Below are 17,099 nucleotides of genomic sequence, written 5' to 3' on the forward strand. Positions count from 1 at the left end.
CACTGGACAGATCATTTACATAGAAAATCATAAGGAAACACAGACCTTACATAACCCATTAGAATAAATGGAATTTATTGATATACAGAGAACTTTCCATCCAAAAGCAGCAGAATATACATTCTTTTCAAGTACTACTGTCCATGGAAAGATCATATGGTAGGCCAGAAAACAAGGCTCAGTAAACTTACGAAAACTGAAATAAAATCAAGCGTTTTTTCTGACCACAATGCTATGACTAGAAATCAACAAGGAAAAATACTGCAAAAAAAAAACAAACAAACAAAAAAAAAAAAACACAAACACATGGAGACTAAAAACTTTGCTACTAAAAATTAATGAATCACTGAAGAAAACAAAGAAGAATTTTTTTTTTTCAATCTGGAGACATGAAAATGAAAACACAACGATCCAAAATCTATGGGATCCAGTAAAAGCAGTTCTAAGAGGAAAGTTCAAAGCAACAAAAGCCCACCTCAGGACACAAGAAAAATCTAAAACAACCTAAGGTCATACCTAAAGGAACTAGAAAAGGAAGAACCAAAAAAAAAAAAAAAAAAAAAAAAATCCTCAAAGTTAGTAGAAGAAAAGAAATCATAAAGATCAGAGAAGAAATAAATGAAATAGTGACTAAATACATATAGAAAGGATCAGTGAATCTAAAAGCTGGTTCTGTGAAAAGATAAACAAAATTCAGCCAGACTCATCAAGAAAAAAGGGAGAGGGTCCAAATTAATAAAATCAAAAATGAAAAAGGAGAAGTTACATTGATATCACAGAAATGTAAAGGATCATAAGAGATTATTATGAATAGTTATACACCAATAAAATGGACAACCTAGAAGAAATGGGCAAATTCTTAGAAAGGTACACTCTCCAAGACTGAACCAGGAGAAATAGAAAATATGAGCAGACCAATTACCAGTAACAAAGTTGCATGAGTAATTTTAAAACTCCCAGCAAACAAAAGTCCAGGACAAGATGGCTTCACAGGTAAATTCTACCAAACATTTAGAGAAGAGTTAACACCTATTCTCAAATTATTTCAAAAAATTGCAGAAGAAATGCTTCCAAACTCATTCTACAAGGCCAGCATCACTCTGATAGCAAAATAAGACAAAGATATCAGAAAAAAAATTAGAGACCAATATCACTGATGAACATAGATGCAAAAATTCTCAACAAAATATTAGCAAACCAAATTCAACAATACATTACTAAGTGAAGTAAGCCAGAAAGACTAAATGAAGTAAGCCAGAAAGAGAAAGAAAAATACTGTATGGTATCACTTATATGTGGAATCTAAAAAAAAAAAAAAAAAAAAGACACAAATGAACTTATTTATAAAACATAAACAGACTCACAGACATAGAAAACAAACTTGTGGTTACCAGGAGCAGGGTGGGGAAAGGGAGGGTGTAGGGTTAATTTGAGAGTTTGGGATCTGCAGATACTAACTACTATATATAAAATAGATAAACAGCAAGATCCTACTGTACAACACAGGGAACTATATGCAATACCTTTTAATAGCCTACAATGAAAAAGGATATGAGAAGGAATATATATATATACATATATACACACACACACACACACACACATACATACATATATATATGTATGTATGTGTGTGTGTATGTTATACACCTATATATTATACATATATATTATACATTTATAAATTTCTTATATTTTATATTTATATTATATATGTATATGTTTTATATATATTTTATATATATATTATATATATAAAACTAAATCACTATGCCATACACCAGAAATTAACACAACATTGTAAACTGACTATACTTCAATTAAAAAATCAAAAAAAGAAAAACAATACATTAAAAGGATCACACACCATAATCAAGTGGGATTTATTCCAGGGATGCAAAGAAGGTTCAGTATCCACAAATCAATGTCATACATAACACCAACAAACTAAAGAACAAAAATCATATGATCATCCCAATAGATGCAGAAAAAGCTTTTGACAAAATTCAAACATCCATTTATGATTAAAAAAAAAAAAATTCCCAGGAAGTGAGTATAGAGAGACCATACCTTAACATAATAAAGGTCATATATGATAAACCCACAGATAACATTATACTCATCGGTGAACAGCTGAAAGCATTTCCTCTAAAATCAGGAACAAGACAAATATGCCCATTCTTATCACTTTTATTCAATATAGTATTGGAAGTCCTAGCCACAGCAATCAGACAAGAAAAAGAAAAAAAAGGAATCCAAATTGGAAAGAAATAAAACTATCACTACTTGCATATGACATGATACTATATATAATATCCTCAAGACACTACTAAAAGACTACTAGAGTTCTTCAACAAATTAGGCAAAGTTGTAGAAAACAAAATTAATATACAGAAATATGTTGTATTTTATACACCAACAATGAACTATCAGAGAAGTTAAGAAAACAATCTCATTTACCATGGTATAAAAAAGAATAAAATACCTAGGAATAATCTTAGGAGGTAGAAGACATTACTCCAAAAACTGTAAGACATTGATGAAAGAAACTGAAGTTAACACAAAGGAAAGATATACTATGTTCATGGATTGGAAGAAAATATTGTTAAAATGATCATACTACCCAGGAAATCTACAGATTTGATGCAATTCCTATTGAAATACCAAAGGCATTTTTCATAGAACTAGAATAAATAATATGAAAACTTGTATGGAAACCTAAAAGACCCAGAATAATCAAAACAATCTTGAGAAAAAAGAACAGAGCTGGGGGAATCATGCTCCCTGACTTCAGACTATACTACTAAGCTATAGTAATCAACAGTATGGTTATTGACACAAAACAGACACATAGATCAATGGAATAGAATAGGGAGCCCAGAAATAAACATACACATATATGGCCAATTAATCTACGACAAAGGAAGCAAGAATATATAACGGGGGAAAGACAGTCTCTTCAGTAAGTGGTGTTGGGAAAACTGGACAGCCAGGTGTAAAAGAATGAAATTTTAAAAATGTGACAATGAATATATACATGATCATGTATAACTGAAAAACTGTGCTCTACCCTGGAATTTGACACAACATTGTAAAATGATTATAAATCAATAAAAAATGTAAAAAAAAAAAATTTTCTAACACTATATACAAAAATAAATCCAAAATGGATTAAAGACCTAAATGTAAGACCTGATACCATAAAGCTCCTAGAAGAAAACATAGGCAGAACACTCTTTGATATGTATTTTAAGAATATTTTTTTGGCTCTCTCTCCTAAGGCAAAGGAAACAAAAGCAAAAAATAAACAAATGGTTCGTAATTGAAAACTTTTGCATAGCAAAGGAAACCATCAACAAAATGAAGACAGCCTACCGAATGGGAGAAAATATTTGCAAATGATATGACCAATAAGGGGTTAATATCCAAAATATATAAACAGCTTATACAACTCAATATCACAACAACAACAACCACCCAATTTAAAAAATGGGCAAAAGACCCGGATAGAAAGAAGACATACAGATGGCCAACAGGCACATGAAAAGATGCTTAGTATCACTAATCATCAGAGAAATGCAAATCAAAACCACAGTGAAATATCACCTCACATCTGTCAGAAAGGTTATCATCAAAAGGACCACAAATAACAAATGTTGACGAGAATGTGGAGAAAGGTGAGCCTTTGTACACTGTACATGGGAATGTAGACTGGTTCTGCAAAACAGAATGGAGCTTCCTCAAAAAACTAAAATTAGAACTACCATATAATCCAGCAATTCCACCCCTAGATATATATATATATATATATGAAGAAAACTAAGACACTATTTTGAAAAGATACCTGTGTCCCAATGTTCACAGCAGTATTATTTATAATAGTCCAGATATGGAAGCAACCTAAGTGCCCATCAACAGATGTGAATGGATAAATAAGATATGGTATATATATATACAATGGAATACTACTTGACCATAAAAAGGATGAAATTTTGCCATCTGCAACAATATGGATGGACCTGAAGGGTACTATACTTAATGAAATAAGTCAGAGAGAGAAAGACAAATATTGTATGTTATCACTTATATGTGGAATCTAAAAAGTAAAACAAATACATTAGTACAACAAAATAGAAACAGATTCACAAATATAAAGAACAAATTAATGGTTACCAGTAGGGAGAAGGAAGGCAGGAGATGCAAGATAGGCATAAGGAATTAAGAGGTACAAACTACTCTGTAGAAAATAAATGATAGAAGGATATATTGTATAGCCCAGCAAATAGTCAATATTTTACAATAAATTTTTAATTGAAGTATAGTCAGTTACAATGTGTCAATTTCTGATGTACAGCACAATGTCCCAGTCACGCATATGCATACATATTCATTTTCATATTCTTTTTCATTAAAGGTTATTGCAAGATGTTGAATATAGTTTCCTGTGCTATACATAAAAAACTTGTTTCTTTATAATAAATTAAAATGGAATATAATATGTAGAAATTTTGAATCACTATGCTGTACACCTGAACCTACTATAATGTAAATTAATTATACCTCAATCTAAAAAAAGAAATTGCATTTGCAGATACTAACTGATATATATAGAATATATAAACAACAAGTTCATTCTGAATAGCACAGGGAACTATGTTTGATATCTTGTAGTAACTTATGGTGAAAAAGAATATGAAAATGAATATATATGTTCATGTGTGACTGAAACATTGTGCTGTATACCAGAAATTGACACAATGTTGTAAACTGACTATATTTCAATAAAAATACATATATTAAAAAAGTAAATAAAATAAAATAAGAAATTGTATTATAAACAATGCAACTAGCTTCCATGTGTGAAACACTATAGAGCAATAAAAATAAATGAACTCATTGGCCTGCAACAACATAGATAAATTTTCAAAAATATTATACTGAGTGAAAGTCAGCTACAATTGAGTACAACTTTAGAATTACATGACTTTCAAGAATAGGCAAAACTAATCCATGGAGATGAAAATAAGAATAAATGTTACCCTGGGCTGAGGAAGTTTGGGTGGGAACTTTCTTAGATGCTAAAAATATCTGAGATCTTGACCTAGGTGATAGCCACATGGGTATATAAATATGTAAAAAGTCTTTGAACTGTTGATTCAAAATACCTGCATTTTATAATACAGAAATTATATCTCAATACATGCTGAAAAGTTAATATTGAAAATAATTTTTCTAATTAGTCAGAATCTCCCACTGTACTTCTATGGAATCTTCAGAAAACCTTCAACATTCTACCACATTCTTTTTGGATAAGTATATCTTCCTACCTTTTCCTGTTGAGAATTACTGAGTAATTCACTTACTCAACTCTTATTTATGGAACATTCACTGTACCCTCCAAAGAGCAGAACTGGATTTATGGAGCCACAGATGAAAGAACTACTTCATCTCTAGAGTACACTTGCTCCTTGATTGGCTAATAGTCTGGGCTCCTGAGTGAAACACAGGAGGAAAGCCAACTCCCAGTCATATATGCAAACTTCTGGTTTAACTAGAAATTCAGGGGCAGGTACCTCACCTACAGACAGATGAGTGAGTGTGGAGATGGGAGCTCCTTGCCTCCATTTAATCCCCTGTCCTTTTTCTAATGAGCTTGTCTGACAGAACAGTGGTGGAGGACTGGGAGGGGGGTTCATCTTGACAGACAAAAGGCTGCCAAACTATCTTCAAAGGCATTGAGAGAATTCAATAGAAACCATTTCTTCCCCGCAGAATACCAACAGACTGATGGCATCTAAGGTGGTTGTCTAGTTAAGGGTGGGATCAGAGCCAGTGTTGCAGACAAAGAGAGGAAGGTAAGTAAGACAGGTTTTCCAAGCACATGGGAACTTGAAGGAGCAGGCAGGTCTTGTATTCCCAGAGTCTGTGTTGGCTGAGGGTATCTGGTACCATAGTCTTCAAGGGAATTCTAAATATGTTCTGTTTCCTATTCTATGAAACAAAATTAGATCCAGGCTTTGTTGCTAAAAGCACAATCAACACGGAATTGGTGTTCACCAAGGATTGCAGTTATAGTCTCTAAATGAGTCAAAATCCAAGGTTCTTTTTTCAGGAATTTCAGGCTTCAATGCAGAGAAGCAATGTTATGTATAAAACTTGAGTGAAGCCCACTCTATTATTCCTTGCTCATGGCTCATTATCCTCAACTTCTAAGCATGAAGGTATCTTCTCTGACCTAAAACATTTATAACCTTTCACCAAGAAATACAAAACTTTAAAAGTACATATTTTTGTCATTTTTATAATTATGTATTTTGCTACTTAAGACTTTCAGGAGCAAACACATACACACAAACATATACATTTTTATCAGTTTATGGTACAAACCTTTCAAAGAATGTACACAGAATACCCTAGAGTTTGTTTTTTTAAAAAGAGAGAGAAATTAAACACTTATCAATTTTAAATATTGATTCCTTTAAAATAGTAACTAGGAAGATACTTATTCCAACAAAAACTCCTCTTTGAAATTGTCCCTAGAGCTACTTTGTCAGTGGCACAAAGTGACAGATAAAATAAAACTCATTATATCATAACTACAACTTTCTTTAATTAAGAAAGATGTTGGGCCAGCTTACAGTCAAACTCAAAATCACCCTTAAAAAGGATGGTTAAAAAAACAAAAAAAAAAAATACACAATTCAAAAGTGTGACTTTTTTTTAAAAGAAGTGTGATAAACAATGGCAGCATTACAGAAATATGTGACAAGCCTTCCAAGCAATTCTTTGAAGGAGACAATAGTCATTTTTTTATAAGACCTTTCTGTGAAATTAAAGAGAGAGAGAGAGCAAAATCTACCCAATCTCATTATAATGTTATCATTCTTCTTTCAGTTGAGTGCATCCATAATTTATACTGTGTATCATCACTCTTTGAATAAACCCTTTTCATTTTTAAAAGGTAATTTGTAACTTTTTCCTGTTAATAAATTAATATAAATTATTTGAAGAGGTCAGAAAACATAGAAGAGTATAAAGAAAGTATAATCATGTACTATTCCACCAATGAGATTAATCACTTTAAAAGTGAGTTTTATATGTTCAATATCTTGTAGAAACCTATAATGAAAAAGAATATGAAAACAAATATACATATATGTATGACTGAAACACCATGCTGTACACCAGAAACTGACACATTATAAATTGACTATACTTCAATAGAAATAAATAAATAAAATAATATTGAAAAAAAAATTTTTAAGTGAGTTTTGTGTATTGCCCTAAAAAGGATTAGAATGAAGCTGAGGTGGCCCAGCTGGTTGAGAAGTAACATTCAGGAAAACTTGTATTTATCTTATAGAAATTGAATACTGGGACAGAAAATCAAGATACAGCATTTTGTCTACAAGTCAGATCTCAAATTACCAGTGCCAAACATATAAGTGCCTTAGGCATTAGGGATTCTTGGAATAACATCTGAGAAGTAGTGCCTTTCCCAGCTCACAAAGCTGTATCCCACACAACAGAGCAAGCCAATGGCTGTTTTTCCAGGCAAGCTGGCCTGAGTAAAACAGCACAAGGGGTGCCATCAGCTTTCTTCTCTGGACTATAGAATGGGAGCCACTGAAACCTTCCACCAACTAGCCATGACCAAACCCAAACAATCCTGTCAACACCTGGGATCCAGAAAAAAGAGGGCTCTACTCTTCTTAAGGGCCCCACAGTTTACCTGTGAAGGTCAAGGTAAGGAAGAAAGCCTTCTTGACAAGTACCTTCCAGAGTCCTGCAGTCTAAACCTAGGTTTACTCACTAATCACTGTACTTGTGAGCCAACAAAGTATGTGGTATCTGAATTCCTCCAACTATATTTGCTTTGTACAAAGTCAACTGAATGGTCATTTCCTCAACCATCTTCCTGTATTCCACTGGCCATGTTAATGCCCCTCCCCTGTGTCTCAGTCAATGAGCCAGATGCTGCCTCTATGGACCTGAAGCAAAACAGGGACCAGTTTGCGTTGGAGAAGCATATGTGAGCGATACTAGCATATAGTAAAGACTGAAGTAACAGACTGGATTATGTCTTCAAGGAAGAGCATGTAGAATAAGAAGAGGAAAAGACCAAGATGGATGACTGAGGAACTCTTAAAGTCTGGCAGGACAAGGTGACTGACAGAATCTAGGCAACAAGGAACAGGGGTGTGCATGATGATACCCATATTTTGAATGCATACTACATTATCATTATTTGTTACAAAGTTCTCCTTTATGCTGAGCATCTCAATGGCAAGAACTTTGTCTTATTTATCTTTGGGTCTTTCTTAGCATCCAGCAGGTACTTAATTGATATCTATAGGAGAGAGAACAGAAGGAGGAGAAAAGAGTAGAACTAGAGAAGAAGAAGAAAATGGAAGAGATGGATTAGGAACTAGGGAGACAGGAAAGTGGAAAGCAGCCAAAAAGGTAATATTGCCACAAAGATTCCACACTCAGACTGCTTGTTACAAACTTGGAGCGTTAGTGACCAAGTCTGAAACAGAAGACACGTGGCAATAAGCCTGGATATAGAGCATTTGAATCATGTCCCACAGAATTTACTGCTGGAGGAACTCAAGGCCAGGTATAGGGAACCAGCCTCCAAAGCAGTGATGAGGAGTCCTGCTCCCACTCAGAGACTATACAGTGCTTCTAGATCTACACGAGGAAACAGTGGTAACTTCAGCAAAGTCAGGCTTCTGAAGTCAAGGTATCTTCATTAGTTCTTTGGTCTATTTAAAGAGAAAGCAGTAAAGTAGACCTTGCAAACTCAGTTGGCCCAATACAAGGCACAAAAGACTTGGTGGAAGCCACATAGTACGTGTTTATAACTATCCATTCACAGTGGTGCACTAGCTTCCAGGAGATAAGACTGTGAAGTGGCAAGGAGAGGGCCGAAAAGGGCTGGTTCACAAGGCATTCATACCACACTGATGGTGGGTTTCCCATAATGCTAAGTGATAGCTCCCCAAATGACTGTGGTCTGCATCTTTTAAAAACTCCTATTTGTTTTCTCCCGACTAAAGTTTATCTCCATTTGACTTTGCAGGTCCTTGAAGCTAATAAATTATGGAACTGCTTGCCTAGAAAAATATTTTTTATGGAAAGAATCGATTGTAATCTAGAGGAAACACTCCCTGTCTGAATTCCAACAAACCTGTTCCATGATATGGTTGAGTTCTTATGCTCTGTCCCAAGCCAAGAGACGTTCCACAAATAGAAACAGTTCAAGGCTCTTGATCCAACACTCCTGCACTATACTGCAGATTTGGTCCTCTAATAAGAAGGTAGGGTTAGGAACACGGAGGATCAGAAAAAAAATTTATCTGATCATACTTGGAACTTTTTGTTTAGTCTGGAGAAATCCAAACGATACAGTTCTAAAATTCTGTAATTTTTCACTTTGTTTGTGTATGCTATATGCACCAAAAAAAAAAAAAACTGTCCAAGTACAAAACTCATTTCAAGAGCAATTTAAAATCAGCTCATGCTAAGCAATGACTTAAAATAATGTACTGATTTTCTGTAGTTCCTTTCAAGTACAATAAATCTCTGGGTATTTAATAGGAATTTCCTTAATAACTCAGTCAGATAATACTTACTCCATTTTCCAAATGAAAAAATATTTTGATGAATGGCATAGAATAAGCCTATTCCTTTTGATGGCCTCACTATCTGTCCAATTTTCCCTGCCAATTTGACTTCCATTCCTCATCTCCCAAGAAGGGCATTAACCACCAGTCATTTCTTTACAACATTCATACATATACACACACACACAAGCACAGGTACTCACCATATTGCCTATATTTTCTTATTTTTTATAATCTTGATGCTTTGGCATTTGGAGCATTGATTCTGGAGAGACTGCCCCTTCTAGTGCTAGCTAATTCTTGAAGACAGCAAGTGACTTCCCTGGGAGGAAGCTTCTAATAAACCAACCAACCAATCCAGAGTCCATGTCCCCAATCATCTTCTTTATCAAATTCTATACACCAAGCCAATATTCCCCAATATTCCCCCTGTCCTAAATCACCCCAGGGCTAGGTACCAGACAACTAGGGACCACTCCTACTCCTACAGCCCAGAGTCTACCTAAATTATTCAAATTATTCAATGTACCTTCCCTGCCTCATCCATTCCTTCCCAGAAAAACCCCAGGAAAGTCTCTCGGCCATGCTCTGCCCTCCCCTCTCTGTCTCCTGATCAATCCTGTTGTTTCCCTGCATGATCCTGCATGGCCTGGTGTGCTGTTCCTCAGATTTCTACAGGTCTACGAGTACAAAATTTTTCCTTTGTGACAATCATATGTGTCTGTGTGTTTTACCATATGTGATTAGAATAAATCCCAGATACATTTTAAACAAATCCACATTTTGGGAAAACCCAATAATCTAAGTGCTTTAGAATTTATTCACTTTTATGAGGCCATCTAGAAATAGAGGAACAAGGATGAGAAATTCTAGTTCAAGGCTCTATTCCCCAAGGAAGAAAGCATCCTCTAAATCTCAAATCTCATTCTACCTGAGAATGAAAGTCCTTACTTTGAGTATTAGGCATGTGAACACAATTGTTTTTATGAGGCTATTCATGCAATGCATATATGTGTTTATGAGTTTACCAAGACCAGGCATGATAATACATTTTTTTGCTTCTGCTATTTTTCCTAGCACAGGGAAAGATCACATTACATAAACAATATTTTGTAGTGACTACAACATGGCCACTATACCAAGTTGTGGATTGGTCTCTTACTACCTTGAGCAAAATGTTACTGAAGGCTCAATTTCCTTAACTGTAAACGGAGCCTAATGATTCAACATATCTCATAGAGATGTTGAACAATTAAATGAGAAAAATATGTAATAAATTCGGCAAAATTCCTAAAAAATAGTAAGCCTTCAGTAAGTATTTTCTAATATCATCATTGCGATGGGTGCTTTAGTGTGATGGTTAAATCACATTTAAGACAAAATCTCTTCTTGTTATGGTAAAATAGCTTGTACCTATTCACCAGTTTAATTAGGAAAAAAAAGGGGAACATTATTAAGCATGTCTGTAAGCCAGACTCTGAGCTATACCCTTTGCATTATTTATCTTAACCTCATAACAACACTATCAAATAATATCGTATCTATTTTACAAATGAGGTGACTGGGCTCAGAGAGACCAATCTTCTCAAGATAACCCAACTTTTAAGTAGCAGAGTCAAGATTTGGACAAAAATCTGCCCAAATCCCAAGCCTACTGGTCCTTGTTGCTTCCTGAGTAGACTTGAATCCAATATCTTTGGAATTATTATGGGAATTACTGGGAACTGGTAGAGAGCAAAGATGAAACAATGCTGTGTTTCTTCGCAAAGAGAAAATACCCAGGGTTGCCACTGTAAATCAAGAACACAGAGTAGAGATATAAGAATTGAGGGAAATATGAAAAGACAGAAGTAGATGAAAACAGGAACTGACAGAATTTAGCAAAGAAGTAGAAGGAAAAAAATTCAGCATCACAAAAATGAAGTTCACATTGAATGCAGCACTAAGGAGATTAGTCCCTGACACAAATGTAGTAAAAGACATGGAGAATGTAGTAAGAAAAGGAATACAAAATGGAAGTAAGCAGACGGTCCCAAAAAAAAGTTTAGAAAAAAAAGATGATAAATATGGAAGAGACTAAGTGAGAAAACATGAATAAAATTGGTGTCCCTGAAGAAGAGAACCCAAATAATGGAACAGTAAAATATTTCAAGATACAATTCAAAATGACTTCTACTCAGGTGGCAGCCTCCCAGGACAAGACAGTCCTTGCAAAGAGATTCTACCATTCTCTAGAGAGTTAGATCAAATGGAATTCTTCTTCAAATCTAGCTCCATCAGCCAATCCCAGGAGTGCAACATTTTGAATAAAACAATTGATTCTTCTTCCAGTATAAAAACTACATATCCCCCCCAAAAAAGAGAAATATTTAAATTTACAAATTCAAAGACACGTCCTGTCCCTAGGAAAAGATATCACAGCATGACTGTTCGACTTCAAAGATAAAAAAAGAATCCTTTTAGTATCCTGAAAAAAATTGAGTGACACATCGTAGATGAAAAAAAAAATTAGAGCTAGAAAACAGTAAAGCAATGCCAACAAAGTCTTCAAGGAAATAAAGTGTGACCCAAGAATTTTATTATTCACCAATATAAGTGTAAAAACAATATGTAAACTTTTCTGAAAATGCAAGAGGTCAGTGGCTATAGCTTTTCATTTGTGAAAAGCTACAAGAAATATTATCCAGCCAAAAGAATAGAAAGTCCCAATTAAAGAACAGCAAGTTATTTTGTGTATTTCATCCAATTAAGTGAAGGAGAACAACTAGAACAAATGTGGATATTCATTTATACAACAGAAGGTAAATGTTATAAGTCCTGAGCATGTATATGTGACATAATTACTAACATTTTTAAAGTGAAGGAGAAGATGTGTGATGACTTAATACTGAGTTTTGCTCTTTTTACCCAGTGTTAAAGATCCCAACCAAGAGTCCAGGGGGATGTACTCTGGAAGCCAGGACCCAAGGCAAGAGTTGTAGGTAGCTCTTTCCCAGGAGGCCTCATCCAAGACAAGAACTGTAGTTGGAGGGGACTTAGTGAAGGAACCCTGAGGAACTTTTGACAGTGTCCTATGAGAGTGTCAGTGTTTGTACATTTGCTGTAAACATGTATTTTTAAAAAATAAAATCATTTAAATTTAATGTCTTCTAACTAGTAAGGAAAATAAAGCAAATAGAAAATTAAATAGGAAAGTAAGCTGGAGCCAGGTAAGAGTTAGTTTGCAAAACATGTAACATAAATCTTTTCAACTTGCTATGAAGCATAAGGCAAATCCGGCTCTAAGTTCTTGGCTACTAGTATGAAGAAAGGAACATCACTATTCCTAGCATCCATCAGGTGAAAACAAACCATTTGTTCAGGAAAAACAAAGTTATTCCTGGAACTAAAATTAGAATTAAATTTGTCCTGTGGGTCCTCTCTTTTGGATCCTAAGAAGGAGTGAACATTTTCACTAACCTCACTATTATAAACACAGGAGAAAACTTAACAGATTTGCCAATGATGTTTGTTATTATTATTAATAAGAACTAAAGGTGATATGGCCCAGGATCATTACTGATTTCACAGGCAAAGTAATGAAATCATAGCAATTATTTGGCTTTAGTAGAAGAGATTGGAAGAAAATTAAGGGGTTGACAACACTGAATCATTAGGCTGCTGCTGCTAGAAATTCACTTAATCTTCTGAGTCAGATGCAACCAACTGTGCACCGTGAATTAAATTTTACCACTGCTTGTCTTCAGATAGTTTGAGCTTTGAGGCCTATTCAGTATGCAACGAATGAATGGTATGAATGCAATAAAAGAATGGCACACAATGTTCACCTAAATATTTTCACTGCAACCCAAAGTAAATGTGAATACTTACCACTACGCACCTATTAGGATGGATGAAATCAGAAGGACTGACCATACTGAATGCTGGCAAGGTTGTGGAGCAACTAGAACTCTCATACACTGCTGGTGGGAATGTAAAATGGTGCAACCACTTCAGAAATAGTTTGATATCTTCTTAAAAAGTTATACATATACCAACTGTGTGATTTAGCCATTCTACTTCTAAGTGTTTTACCCAAGAGAAAAGAGAAACTGTAACCAAGCAGGACCCTATGGTGCCTTCCTTGGACAGACCCCTCCCCCATATCCTCTGCTGTAGCTCCTCTCTGATAACAGTATCTCATGCGTATTTCTTGAGTTTTTCAGATACAAAAACCACCAGCAAATGGAAGAAATTAACTACTTGATGATCATGAGCACGAGGCCCCCAGACCTTCTGGTGCTTAAGGGTTGATAGTGTTGACCAACCCATTACCTCAGCATCAACCAATCAGAGAACTGAGTATGAGCTGATCACATATTCTGTGGCCCCTGTCCCTCACCTGACTTTTGTAGAAACCCTTCAGGGAATTCAAGGTTTTCTTGGGCATGAACCCCACCACCACCACCATTCTCCTTGCTCAGCCCAGCAATAAACCTTTCTCTGCTCCAAACTTCAGCATGCAGTTTGTGCACTGTGCACTGGGTACACCAGTTTGTGTTCAGTAACAAAACTATGTCCATACATGACTTGTACACAAATAGTAGCAGCTTTATTTGTAATAGCCAAAAACCGGAATTAACTCAAATGTCAAATCAACCGTTGAATGGATAAACAAATTACTGTAGAGTCACAATGGGGTCCTACTCAACGGTAAGAAGAAATTAACTATTGATACATTCAACAGGAGTGGCTAAGGGGTTCTTATGTGGCAGGCACTTTATACAGTTCCATTTTAGCCTCATGGGTACCCTTTAAGGTGAGTACTATTCTCTTTTTAGAGCTGAGAACACTGAAGCTTAGAGAAGGTGAGCAACCCAGCTGGTGAGTGGCAGTTAGGACCCAGACCAAGCCAGTCTGATGCAGAGTCTTCACACACAGTTTGCTCAGCAGGGAGTGCTTTTGGTTCCTTGGACCCACCAGCCTCTTCAAAGTGAGGCAGTATCATCCAAGAGACGACCTCCAAAAACAAGAAGGGAGAGGGTGACTTGAAAGGACAAAGAAAGTTTTTCTTTTCAAAGATAATGCCCCAGATGACTCACCCTTTCTTGTCACTCACTCCAGATCCTCAGGTCTTAATCTTGATATGCCAGAGCTGGGGACCTGTTAAGAGTGCTCCCCAGAAAGGCTGCCCTTCTGTCTCAAGGCACAGGTCTGTACAAGCAGCAGCTCCACCTGGGCACCTATTACTGAAGCAAGCTGCAATTTGATATTCTCTTACTGTTTACTTCTGCCTTAATTACAGGGTGGGGGAAAGAGTGCCTAAGGTTTGCCAAAAATTTGAGTGATTTTTTTTTTAAGTTCCTTCCTTTCTTTCTAGTTGTTCAAGTCTGTTGGGAAAGGCAAAAGGAACGCTTTTGGAACTGAGCTTGCTGCTAAGTTGCCAGGGTTTAGAGATCTCTGCAAAGGTCATTGTTTTCTGTAAAGGTCATTGTCTTTTCATGAAAACCCCAGCAAAGCATGCCAACGCAGGAAAGCCAACAGTTTGCCAAATGTCCGGTGTCCCAGTCACCTGCTCTTCCTGCTCTAGGAAGGATGTGGATGATCTCTGGAGTAAAGACATCAGATCAGTTTTGTTTCTTTCTTACTCTTAAATCAGCCGCAAATGCATGAACAAAGCACACACAGGACGATTCTCAGAACTCTGTGCCGCCTCCTCGTTAAACACCAGCAGCTGCTGGGTGTTGCACAGAGCGAGATAAGCAATGACACTTGTGGCCACTCACATCCTAAGTGTAGATTATTGTGCTCTCAACGGAATTTCTGAGGTTTCAAGCCCAGTAGAATACTCCACCAGTGGAAATGCGTAGAGGGGGTGAGGTCTGGGCAGGGGGTCCTGGGTGGGGTGGGGGTGCACAGCAGGAGTGGCCAGAGGAATCAAGCAACCAAATCACCAGTTACTTGCTGTTCGGAAAAGCAGCTCTGCTGACAAGAGAATTAGGGCAGGATGATTTTGGCAAGCTGTGTGTTGTGTTAGCTGCACAAACTTTTCCTTTCCTCTTAGGCAGCCTCTTAATAATTGGGTGGGAGCTTCTTTTCACATTTCGTGAAGAGGCAATTCCTGTCAGATGTTTTTCAGAGGGGTTCCACCTCAGGTTTGCCAAGCACACACAATTCCAGATGCAATTCTGAGTCTATTTAGTTTGGGAAGATTAGTGTTTACAGGTTTCTTGCCATCGTCAGGGTTTTCACTTTCCTGCCGGCCTCATAGTTTCTCACGTTACTTTAAGTGAATGTTACTCTTATATCTACACCAAGTCTTAATGAAAAAATATGAGGGAGAGGAGAAAGGACGCAGAGGGTCACTGGAGCAACTGGCATCTCACTGGAAGCTGCCAAACCATGTGAGTGTGTCCTAATTGGAGATGTTTCCTTTCCCTCAGTGGGTGCCTCTAATTTACTTCTTCATGGGCAGATATTAATTTTCATTCCCATGTGGGGTTTGTTGGAGAAAATTATTTCAATTACTTCCCTTCCATCTTCCTGCCTTTTCCAATAACCTCTATGTCTCATCCCGTCCTCCTCCAACCTCTGTCACCCATCATCAACAAATACAAACACAGCTCTTAATAGAGTTTCTGCACCTAAAACACAGGTCCCCAATGAACAGTCTGCACAGACCACACATCAACCCGTGCACCAAGGGCACTGCCATGTTCTTGTCATCATCTGAGGGTAGGACAAGGATGAGTACCTCAAATGTAGTGGCACTGTGCTGGCAGAAGATCCTCCCACATTGGTTGTGAGAAAAAATCCTCTCCAAAGAAAATATCCCTGGAGAAAAAATATTTTAAAAGATGGCTAAATATATGAAAACTTTTATTTAATTTATATTATTTAAACATACATATATAGCCTATCCTCTATTCCATTCATTCATTCAATTTATACCCATTTAGAGCATACTATATGTAAAGCACTGTTCTAGGCACTGGAGACTCAGACTGCACTGCCCTGTAGAGATGACATTATGGTAGGAGGAGGCCAAAAAAAGCAAAAAAACATAAATGTATATTTCAGGTTATGATAAGAGATATGAAGGAAAAGCAAGCAAAGGGATAGAAAGTGATGGAGGTTGGGAATGATATTTTAGATAGGCAGCCATGGAAGCCCTCACTGAAATGGTGACAGCCGAGTAGAGAGCCGAAGGAAGCAAAGCATGAGCCATCAAGGTACCTGAGGGAAGAACACACAACACACTAGGCAGAGGAAAAAGCAAGTGCAAATGTCCTGGGGTGGGAGCATGTTTGGTACATTCAAGGAGCAGCAGGATGCCAGTGTAGCTGGAGAAGGAACAAGGAGGAAGGAGCGGGAAACAAGGTCCCAGAGGAGGAGGCCCTGCTGGGATAGGCTCAGAATAAGAATGGCAGACTCTGGCAAGTTCTGAGCAGAGAAGAGGAGCCATCTAACTAATGGTCTAGAAAGACCACT

General features: G+C 36.5%; 1 protein-coding gene across 1 annotated transcript in view; it reads right to left on the reverse strand.

Moving 5' to 3' along the window:
* ANKRD55 (ankyrin repeat domain 55) overlaps nt 1-14,842 on the reverse strand; it is a 376,849-nt gene extending 362,007 nt beyond the window's left edge. Inside the window, exon 1 of the mRNA XM_031445357.2 lies at nt 14,711-14,842. The gene's annotated coding sequence lies outside the window, so the exon portion shown is untranslated. The remainder of the gene's footprint in view (nt 1-14,710) is intronic.
* Nucleotides 14,843-17,099: the final 2,257 nt, after the last annotated feature.

Source organism: Camelus dromedarius, chromosome 3, assembly GCF_036321535.1.
Source record: "Camelus dromedarius isolate mCamDro1 chromosome 3, mCamDro1.pat, whole genome shotgun sequence".
In the NCBI taxonomy this organism is placed as follows: Eukaryota; Metazoa; Chordata; class Mammalia; order Artiodactyla; family Camelidae; genus Camelus; species Camelus dromedarius.